Source organism: Ovis canadensis, chromosome 6, assembly GCF_042477335.2.
Source record: "Ovis canadensis isolate MfBH-ARS-UI-01 breed Bighorn chromosome 6, ARS-UI_OviCan_v2, whole genome shotgun sequence".
Classification (NCBI taxonomy): Eukaryota; Metazoa; Chordata; class Mammalia; order Artiodactyla; family Bovidae; genus Ovis; species Ovis canadensis.
Genome location: NC_091250.1, coordinates 57,904,332 through 57,913,009, shown reverse-complemented (window position 1 = coordinate 57,913,009; position 8,678 = coordinate 57,904,332). Strand labels below are relative to the sequence as shown.

General features: G+C 37.4%; 1 pseudogene; it reads right to left on the bottom strand.

Moving 5' to 3' along the window:
* Nucleotides 1-7,395: 7,395 nt before the first annotated feature.
* On the bottom strand, nucleotides 7,396-8,039 carry LOC138442896 (large ribosomal subunit protein uL1 pseudogene; annotated as a pseudogene).
* Between the last annotated feature and the right edge of the window lie 639 nt (nucleotides 8,040-8,678).

Sequence of the window (8,678 nt, the reverse complement as noted above, 5' to 3'; positions counted from 1 at the left end):
GTTACCTTAAAATCTATGTGTATATTTTGGACTTTGAATGGATCCGTTATCCATGAATTTGGTGTCTTTGAAAATATTGATTCGTTGAATTGTGGAAGATCTTTCAAATGTTGATACATTCATTGTACAATACAAAAAAAAATACATTCATTAATATAACCAGTTTCATCAGGAAATATTGCAACATGATCAAATTTATGCGTGCTTAGTTGCTCAGTTGTGTTTGACTCTTTGTGACCCTATGGACTGTAGTCTGCCAGGCTTCTCTGTCCATGCGATTCTCTAGGCAAGAATACTGGAGTGGGTTGCCATTTATTCCTCCAGAACAAACTTATGATGTTAGGTAAAAGTTTAAAATATTCTGATTTTCTTTTGAAAGCTCAAGTTTTAGCTTTGCAACAATGGTTGACAATTGTTTTCTTTCAAGTAACAGAATCACTTCATTCATTTTAAAACAATATCTACCAGATATTGAAAAGTCTGAATAATCATTGTAATCTATCAGTTATTAATTGCAAAGAAGAATGTGTTCTCTGTTATTTTATAAAAATAAAAGAATATGTTATTTTATAAAAATAAAAAAGCAGATACATGAGCTTGCTACTCAAATAACCACACAGATACTTTTCATGGAAATAATTGTTCTATTTCTGTAGACAGAAGTATTAATGCCTGTTTCCCCCTTTGTCAAATGAAAGATCAGAAAGATATGTGCTGAGTGATCAGGATTTCATAATATTAAAAATGTTAACTACTTCTGCAGGAACATTCTTAAAGAAACTGGCTCCCCCCCTCTTTTCATTTTTCTTCCTGTGAATATATGTCAGTGAAGAATAGAGTTACTGGCTAATAGTTTGGTGACTTGTCCTTAATTTCTGCTAAGTAATCAACAGTTATACTCACCGTTGTGTTTGCACCATTTGTAAAACTGCTGATGTAGTGTAAGAGGAAAATGATTTTCACCTCATGAATTCCTTGAGAGTCTTGGGGGCTCCCAGAGTTCTCATAGACCGCATTTTGAGAACCAATGCTTTGCACATATATATCCAATGTAACCACTGAACTGGCTGGCTACTTGTCTCTGCATTTGGGAATATCTTCGCTAAAAATGCTCCTTTTTTCCAAATAAACTTATCTACAAAACAAAAATAGAGTTACAGGTATAGAAAACAAACATGATTACCAGGAGGTAAGGTGATAGGAGGGATAAATTGGGAGATTGGGATTGACGTATACACAGTACTATATATTGGCTTGGCCAAAATGTTCATTTGGGGGTTTCCATTAGATGCTATCGACAAATCCAAATGAACCTTCTGGCCAACCCAATATATAAAATAGATGACTAATAATGACCTACTAAAGAGGGAACTCTACTTAATATACTATAATGGCCTATATGGGGAAATAATCTAAAAAAAAGAGTGGATATATATGTATAACTGACTCACTTTGCTGTACTGAAACTAACAACATTGTAAATCAACTATACTCCAATAAAAATTTTTTTAAGTGTTCCCAGGTATAGATTCTCAAAATAATGCAAAAATAAATATCAACTGATAAAAAAAACATCTTTCTCTCACTTCTGCCTTCTTGAACGTAGTTATATCCTCCCCAGGGCATGATGCATTGACTGACCCTCAAAATAGATGTGGTCACTCCCAATCTGAGTCTTGACACTGTTTTGAACATGTGTTATAATTTCATATCACATAGGCTCTAGTTGTGCCATCACTTTTGTATACAGAACATTTTAAAGAAAGGATTCTGTGTGCTGTTTATGTTTGAAAACTACTTGGTGCCTGAGAAATAGTTCTGGATGTGCTGTCTGCCCCACATAAATATTTGTATGTTGAAATGAATTAAAATGAATGAAGTATGATTTCACTAAAACTCATGGAATTATCTCCAGCGGATTAGATTAATTTTGCATGCCTGTATTTGCTTTAAGATAGTTACTTTTATCATTTACCCTAAAAAATAGAATTAGGATGATTAAACCCAGTGAACTGAGAGATTTAATCCAAACTTGATAGTTTTGGCAGAGACTGAATATTCATTCCTTCACTTGCTCCTTCATTATTCCTTCATTACGTTTATGTCTTTTCCTATTGGGAACAGTGTATATTTTAAAGTATTTTTCTTAATTGGAGTATAATTGCCTTACAATGTTGCTATTTTCTGCTCTACAACAACATGAATTAACTACATGTGTACCTATATATCCCCTCTCGCTTAAGTTTAGTTTTTAAACTTAGATTTATTTAGCACTTACTATGTGGTAGACATAAAAATGCAATGGGGAATAAAACACAGAGCCTCATCCAAAGGGCTTGCATTCATTCAGAAACTGTCTTATAATCCCTTACCCAGTGTAAGTATTTCTCTAGGTATTTGCTGAAGGGAGTTCCTGCCGTTATAAAGTATATATAATGTAATTCAAGGGACACGTAAATCAATAAATCAAAATACAATGTGTTAGACACTGTTACTGAAACAGGAATAATAGACAATGGCAGTTCTGAAAGGGAGCGTATATAATTCTATCTGGAGAAGGAAATGAGAGCATCACCATTGAGGTAACCTTTGAACTACATTTCAATGACAGGTGAAGAGGGAGACAAGGATAATTCTTGCAGAAACTAATGACAGAAAAATGAAATCTTGATATAGCTTATTATGTTCATGGGATGAGTAAAGTCCATATGGCTAGTACCAGGGAATATGTGGAAGAAAGGAAATAGGAATATAGTTTGGTTTCAGATTGCTCAAGGCCAAGTTAGTCACACTTAGGAGTTTGCCTTTTATGTAAGAGCATCATGCAGACTTTTACGAATACTAGTGATGTGAATATCTCTGCTTTTTTTGGTAGATCAATCTGATGACCAAGTGGAAATAGTGAATGTGGGTCGATAATGTGAACAGAAGGCTCCTTAAAGCAACCTGGCACAGTTTTAAGTCAGAAATAGTGAAAACTGGAACTGACGTGTTACCAGCAAAGAATGAAGAGAAAGAGGCAGATTTGAGAGACATTAATGACAGACATAGAATTGATGTGATTTGGAAATTATTTGGATTGCGAGATAGAGGTAAAAGTGGAGGATAACACAAATATTTGTACATTGGGAAATTAGAAAAATGGAGGTGCTATTAACGAAGAGCAAAAATATAAGAAGTGGAATTGGTTAGCAAGATGGGGAGAAAATGTCCATTTTAGATAGAAGCTGGACCTTAGAAACCGATAGTCCTGTGTCCCAACCCTAGCTGGTCAGACTTTGGTGTATGATATTTTTATTTAATCTATAAAATGGAAATGCTTGTTTTGTCCTTACCCAAAGAGAGGTCTGGCTTTTGTTTCTATCTCTGGAAGGTAATTTCTAAACCTTCAGCTCTCAATAGGAGTGTTGTTGTTCATGGCAGCCCCCTTGATCTACATCTAATAGAGCATGTTAAGAAGGTGACTCATGGTCAGTTCTAAATGAGGTGGATAAATCTGGAGCCTATCATACAGAGGGAAGTAAGTCAGAAAGGGAAAGAAAAATACTGTATAGTAATTAATATATATGGAATCTAGAAAGATGGTATTGACTCTCCTACATGCAGAGCAGCAAAGGAGACACAGATGTAAAGAACAGACTTTTGGACTCAGGAGGAGGAGGAGAGGGTGGGATGATTTGAGAGAATAGCACTGAAACATATACATTACCATATGTAAAATAGATGACCAGTGCAGGTTTGAGGCATGAAGCAGGGCACCCAAAACTGGTGCTTTGTGACAACCCAGAGGGAGGGGTTGGGGAGGGAGGTTTGAGGGGGTTCAGGATGGAGGGGACACATGTATAGCTATGGCTGATTCATACTGATGTATGGCAAAAGCCATCAGAATATTGTAATTATCATCCAATTTAAAAATTATGAAGGTGACTCATGATAGACCCCCTTGGACCACTTGGTATATCAGTCAATCAACCATTCCAAGATAATGAGACCCCAATAAAAATTCTCAAGAGTGAAGCTCAGGTGATCTTCTCAGACTGACCGTATTTCATGCGTCTGGTCAAACATGATTGTTAGCAGGGTAAAGCATCTTGAAGATGCTGGGAGCTACAGAAACCCTCTGAGACCCTACTCTGTGGCCCTCTTCCTTCGACTGATTCTAGTTGACTTCCTTTTTTTTCTGTGATAGTTCATGTCTGTGACTATAATAGCTCTCAGTGAGTTCTGTGAGGCTTCCTAGGTGACCATTAAACCTGAGGTGGTTTTTGGGAAACTCCTGAACTTGCAGCTGGCATCAGAAATGAGGGTGGTTTTTATATGAAATCCTTCCTCTAACTTTGTGTTTGGATCCTAACTCCTCATAGTTGAGGTCAGAAGTTTTGGGTAGACGTGGCAGTCAGAAAGCTGTATCCTTAACCTCATAACTGGCATAACTCTAGGTACTACTAGACTTGTGAAAATTAACTCATATATTCCACAAATATTTGCACAAACTATAGAGCAGTCATGGTGTGTTGCACTGGAGATAAAGCAATGAAGCAGCCTTTGCCCTCATGGAGCATAGAACCCAGATCAAGTGATGTCATGTATGTGTGATGGGCTGAATGTTTGTATCCCTCCAAAATTCATATGTTGAAATCCTAATCCCAAATATGATGATATGAGGAGGTGGGGCCTTTAGGAGGTAATTAGGTCATGAGGATAGAGCCGTCATGAATGGAACTCAGAGATCTCTCTCAATCCATTCTGCCATGGGAGGATACCACAAGATAGCAGTCTGCAGTCCAGACCAAGTTTTGGCCCACACCAAAACTTAACTATACTGGCACCCTGATCTCAACTTCCAGCCACCAGACTGTGAGAAACAAATTTCTGTTATATTTAACCAAACCAGCCTGTGGTGCTTTGTTATAACTCAGTTCAGTCACTCAGTCATGTCCGACTCTCTGTGAGCCCATGGATTGCCAGGCTTCCCTGTTCATCACCAACTACTGAAGCTTGGTCAAACTCATCGAGTTGGTGATACCATCCAATCATCTCATCCTCTGTTATCCCCTTCTCCTCCTGCCTTCAATCTTGCCCAGCGTCAGGGTTTTTTCCAATGAGTCAGTTCGCATCAGGTGGCCAAAGTATTAGAGTTTCAGCTTCAACATCAGTCCTTCCAATGAATATTCAGGACTGATTTCCTGTAGGACTGGTTAGATCTCCTTGCAATCCAAGGGGCTCTCAAGAGTCTTCTCCAACGCCACAGTTCAAAAGCATCAATTCTTCAGCACTCATATAAATATAAATACTAGTGTCATCATCATCTAGATGCCATTTTGAATTCATGAATATAATGAATTCATATCGAGAGGATTTTCAGACAGAGCTCTTGACTCAAAAAACAAAAGGTCTCTTCAAGCTCAAGGGAAAACAAAAGATCCTAGAAGAGAAGAAGCGTATTGTTCCATACCTCCTTCTCACCTGTAATTGACAGTCTATGGCTGAAATACACAATCTGAAGTCATCCAAATAACAATTTATTCCTAAGAAGGTACATAACAGAAACCCAAAAATGATGCTTCATTAAAGTATTTGAAGCCAACAGGAGAAACACATGCACAGAAAAAAAAAAAACTCACCAAGAGCTAATATGAAGTTATATCTTATTTTTCTCATAAATTATAGCATCACTAGATTAGAATATGTTGCAAGTACAAATACTTCCTTGGCCCCAGGGATCTTGGGAGTGAATATAAATGCTGTTTTTTAACATTCATAATGAGCATGTTGGGGCTTCCTGTGGCTCAGATGGTAAAGAATCCACCTGCAATGAAGGACACTGGGGTTCGATTCCTGGGTGGGGAAGATCTCTTGGAGAAGGGAGTGGATTCCCACTCCAGTAGTCTTGTCTGGAGAATTCCATGGACAGAGAAGCCTGGCAGGCTACAGTTCACGGGGTTGCAAAGAGTTGGACACACCTGAGCAACTAACACATTTACTACTTTCACTTTCAAGGGGCGTATTAGCAAGAACACATTTTCTGAATGTCAAATGAACTTTTCTGTTTTGAAGCACTTTAGTATCCATTTCTGATCAGTTTATAAATGGCATGCACAAAAATAAAGAATTATATGTTTCATGCTCAAACACAGCACAACAAAAGGTAAGCCTAGAGAAAGGAAATCGTGGGCAAAACTTCAGGTGAAATTGATTTTTGCAGATGACTTGTGACTGGGAAGAAATGTAAATTTGTTAATTTAAACAAACCATGTTGTTCACTCTGGTTTCCTAGCACCCATATTGCAAAATCTTATAATAGGCCTTCAGATGTCCTTATGCAATGGAGAGAGCTAGAAAGATTTTATTTCTTTAGATAACAAAGCATGTTCTCCAAGTGACTGCTGTGGAAAATTGACTAGAGCATCCATAGTTGGTCTTGCCCTTTCCTCCTCATCTTCATTTGTTTCTCTATTATTAAATAATATTTCAGCCCCAGTCAACAAATGATCCAAGTATGGAAACACTCTCAGATTTTGTCTTATGTAAAAAAACAAAGCACCTCAAAGCACCTCTTCAAAACTTATTCTTTAGAAATTGCTGGAGAACAATACTGGGACAATCTATAAATAAGTAGATGAAACATCTTTTTCATTCCAATAGTACTGGAAAAGGTAATGATAACATATTTTTGAAAAGACTGTGCAATGAAGACTAACTATATTTTCAGCAAACTGAAGCATTATATATGCTAATAAAGACAAGAAGACAAAAACACTTAGCATTTCCCATTGTATTCAGCTGTCTCAGTCAGCCCTAAACATTTTAATGAGTACAGGAAGAGTGTAGTGAAATGAAGTTCTCTGTTTTGTTTTATGCCTACTACTAAACTTTTCAATTACAGAAATGGTCTTTGTAAGGTTTTCTCTGCTGTGTAAACTTATATATCTCAGTGCACAGATTGGCTCCATTGAAACTGGACTGGATGATAAAAAGTAGGAAAATATTTAAAATGCAGAGTATCATTATATTAATATTTTTGTTCAAGAAACACTTATAACAGGGGATTGTATTAAATTCTACATTAGGAAGACAATTCAAAAGTGGAGACCTTAAGTACCATAGAGTCAAATCCTTACTAGGAGGTGAGTTCTCATGGCCTGATTTCATGCCCATAGTCGGAGAACTAGAATCAAAGTTTCTCAAAATAACAATAGTTTCAGCTTGAATAGGTACAGCTCACCACACTGCCAACTTGTATCTTACAGAATTGCTTTTTAGTTTTATTTAAAATATTATAATATCAAAAATTCATGTTTTTCTTCACATTTAAAAATTTTAAACAGTATCATTTTAAGGTTTTTTTTTTTTTTTTTTTTGGAGTATAGTTGAGTATGGTTTATTAAGCTATGTTTAGTACAGATGGTGGGGCTTGCCCATGGTGCTCTTAATGTACAAGGCCCTGACTTTCTGACAGTTTTTCTGAGCAATGACATCAGGAAGTTGACAGCTAAGTGGATGGTGTACACAAGCTCATCATCTGTCATCTTCACGTGGCCAACAGCCACTGCCAGACACAGCACCTTCTTCATCTGGAACTTGATCATGGACTTCACTTCATCAATTTTGGCCACCATGTTCTCATTGTGGGTCAGCGAGGAACGCAAATTGCCAGCCTTATTCAGGCCTGGGCCCAGGATTCTTGGGATCTGCTTGATCAGAGACTCTGAAGCCAAAAAGGCATCATATTTCTTGGCAAGCTTCTTGACCAGTTTCTTGTTCTTACTGAGTTTCTTCAGCACCTCAGTGTCCATGTGGGGGATATCCACAGCCTTGGCCTCATCACAGTGCTGCTGGTATCCCAAGACACATACAGAGAACTTGGGGAGGGGAGTGGACTTAAGCCTGATGGTGCCCGAGAAGCATTTGTCCTTCTGAGGGTCATAGTTCTTCTGGCTGATCCATCATCTCCAAAATCTTCCAGCGTTTATGCTGATTCCTGTGCTGACTTCCTGCCATGCCTCATAGAGGGTGTTGCAGGAGACTTTGCTGCTCATGGTTCCTCACACTGCAATAACCGGAAAAGAGCATTTTAAGGTTCTTCTATCAGAGTAAGATTCTTTTTTCACACACATCTCTATCCATACCCACACATACCCATAAGAAATAGTTTATGTTTTTGTGGGATATTTTTTGTGAAAGTGTTAGTTGCTCAGTCGTGTCCAACTGTTTGTGACCCCATGGACTGTTACCCACAAGGCTCCTCTGTCCATGGGGATTTTCCAGGCAAGAATACTGAAGTGGGTTGCCATTTCATTCTTCAGGGGATCTTCCAGACCCAGGGATCAAACCTGGGTCTCCTGCATTGCAGGCATATTTTTTATAAGCACACTGCAATAATCTTTGATGACCAAACTTAAAATGTTATTAAAACTGATTTTTAATAATTTAAGAAAATTTAAAAAGTAATATTGATACACTTAACCATTGTTTCCTTACTTTTGACTAATTACATTTTACTGAAAAGAAATATTCAACACTTTATTGACAAGGTTAAAAAAAAAGGAAGAAAAGATAAGCAACGGAAAAGGAGGTATTTGTTTTTCCCCAGATCTTTCAGATCTCATATTTACTTTCAGAGGGCACACTATCAATGGTTTATTGTGTCACCAGAAATAGTTATGTTTTAAAAAAAT